The following is a 3,161-nucleotide window of genomic DNA, read 5'->3' as shown; positions in this document are numbered from 1 at the left end:
CGCGCCGAGGTGTTCCGCTGTCAGCACACACACACACACACACACACACACACACACACACACACACAACCACTGAAGGAACATGGAAACACATTCGCACAGAAAGCGATAGGTTCAGTCCACGTTCTTGGGAATGTACCTGCATTCCAGCATCTGACTAGAAGCCAGCTGTAAATAAGAAGGCACAGCAAGTATTCACAGGCATCCTCCCTACACATGCACACACACACACACACACACACACACACAGAGAGAGAGAGAGAGAGAGAGGGCGGGAGAGACAGAGCAAAACTGAAACACAACGGGCTGCACAGTGAATTTTTGGGGTTTCTGTTTAACAGTAAGTGACGTTTGGAGCCTTCTGTCTCTGCTGAAATGAGAACAAAAGATGTCAAGAAGACTCGCAGTCGTGTATCATTTCAGGAGACATAATACTGAATTACATGCATTTACTGGAGACTTACCCGAACTCGCTGCTTGCCTTAAACTTCACCCTAAAACTTTATGGTTTACTTTATGGGGACTTGGTTTTTGTCCCCACAAGGAAGGCAATCCCCCACACCGTGACTGTGTAAATAGATTGGTAACACCCGTACACACAAGCGCACACACACAAACGCATGGATTTCCACAAGAACAATTAATCCTTATACCAATGGCATAATAGAAATGTGCAAAAACATCATGATACTTGACAAACCGCCGGTCTTTTTTAAATTCTAATATCTTGTTTCAGCTTCTCAAATGCAAATATTTACAGTAATGTGAAAAATTGGAAAAACTGAAAAATGTGGGGTTTGTACTGTTGGTTAGACAAAACGTATGAACAAGGGTTCTGGAAAACTGTGGTGATATTCTGACGATATTTCCGTTGTTGTTTTGATGAATTTGGACAATCGGTAGACGAATTGACAGTGCATACATCCAGTTACACATTTTGTTCTTCAAGCTCTGTTCTTCAGCAAATTGTCTGAAATGAAATAAGTCCCAAAGCAGAACTGTGTGTGAAACCTGGTCATTTTAACATATAGTACACAAAGTTTAAAAGTAACCACCATGATTGACAGATGGCGTATGAGCAAGCCTATCGGTTTATCGCCACATTTTATTTTTTCCATTATTTTGATAGAGGTTGGTTTTTGATCCATCAGTCCACAGCACTTTGTTCCACAAATTTACTGGTTTCTTTTTGTTTTGTTTTTTTTGTGAACTGCAACCTGCTTTGTCTGTTTTGAAGGCTCACCAGGGGTTTGCATCTAATGATCAATCGTCTGAGGTTATGGTCGTTGACAAGGAAGCATGTAGGCCTACATTGTGGGGAGCGTCCTTGAATTCACCATACAAATTCTTTTCCAGTCTTCCAGAAGAGCTGTGCTCCTTGGTTTAGCAGGCTGTTTAGTTTCCTGTTCTGACGAACCTTTGATATGTTTCTCACTCTCTCTCAGCTATTGAACAGCTACTGAATAATATGTAACCGAGCTTTGGCAGTAATGTGACATCAGCACGGACACAGTTAAAACTGACTTGATTCGTTTTGAGAAGAAGAGATCAGCGTTACCACTTGCTTATTGAGGCTATGTGGTGCTGCCCTCTTCTGGACAAGGAGCAATACTGATGATCACTGACGTTTCTTCGGTATTTCAGGTTTATTTGACCAAATAAATAATTAAGTGAAAATAAAAATAAACCCTCGTCTTCTGGATTTTGTATCTCTTGGCTATCATCACCAAATGTAGTTTTCATCTAGATGGCATAAATGAACTAGAGAAGAAGCCTCAGTCTCATCATTTTGTTTCATAAGTCCATTCATGTTTTCCAGTAGGCTATGCAATTATTGACACAGCCTACTTGACAGCACGTGATCACAGAATAATACAATTTAACAACATGCATGTTACATAACTGTTTTACTAACTTAACCTGTAGTGAAACACAAATGTCACCGAAATGCGGTATGACCGACTAGTGACCCGACCTCGGAACCAGAATCCAGGACCCATGACCAGCACGCCGAGAACCAGTATGCCGAGACAAGGAGAGTATGAAGAGGTCGCTGAAGAAACCCAGAAAAAGATTCTGTATTTCCATAAGTGGGGTAAAACTATGGAATAATTTAAATGTGGACATAAAAAATAGTAATAGAATTGACGAGTTTAAACATAAATATAAAGGTATGTGTCAATCAAGATATATGCAAGAACAGGTTTAACGATTAATCAGGTGTAACATTGTGGGTGTGGTGTATGAATGTTAACACTCTGTAATAATTCTTTAGTATATTACTTGTGTGGTGTAGAAGAGAATTATTTATGTAGAGATACTGCTTGCAAACCAATGATGTAAGATGATGTCATGGGGTAGGACTGGATAAGTCTGACTTCTTCCTACTCCATTCAAGCATGTACTAGGTATAAGCAAATTGATATTGGATTAGCATTTGTTGGATATGTGTAAAATTATGTGTGTTGATATATCAACTGTCTTTACATGCTTGGAAGAATAAATCAAATCAAATCAAATCAAAATGCCAGCAACAAAATCTATTCAATCTGAAGACCCACATCTCAGAGGATCTGTCCTGGACCACCAACACCTGCAGCCTCATTAGGAAGGCCCACCAGCACCTCTTCTTCCTGACGACACTGAAGATGAACCACCTGTCTTCATCCATCCTGGTGAACTTCTATTGCTGTGCCATCGAGAGCATCCTGACCAGCTGTATCACAGTCTGGTATGGAAACTGCTCTGTCTCTGACCACAAGGCACTGCAGCAGGTGATGAAAACTGCCCATCGCATCACAAGGACTCCACTTCCAACCACTGAGGGTGTCCACAGGGAACACTGTCTCCGACATGCTCGCAGCATTCTCAAGGACTCCTCTCACCCTGCTCACAAATTGTTTGACCTCCTGCCCTATGGGAGGCACTTCAGGAGCCTCCAGACCAAAACCAGTAGACTCAGGAACAGCTTCTTCCCCACAGCTGTCTCCTTACTGAACTCTGTCCTCGTTGACTCCCCCACTGCCTTCTTCTATACCACTACACACACCTCAACCCTTCTCATCTCTCCTCCTCAGACTAAGTGAGAGGAGACATTTTACTGTCTGTAGCTAACTGTTGCATGTTGTCAGAATCAGAATCAGAATCAGAATCAGAATCAG

The sequence above is a fragment of the Monopterus albus genome, unplaced genomic scaffold (assembly GCF_001952655.1).
Source record: "Monopterus albus unplaced genomic scaffold, M_albus_1.0 scaffold143.1, whole genome shotgun sequence".
Taxonomy (NCBI): Eukaryota; Metazoa; Chordata; class Actinopteri; order Synbranchiformes; family Synbranchidae; genus Monopterus; species Monopterus albus.
The sequence above is the reverse complement of the archived record's forward strand: the minus strand, read 5'-3'. Positions refer to the sequence as shown.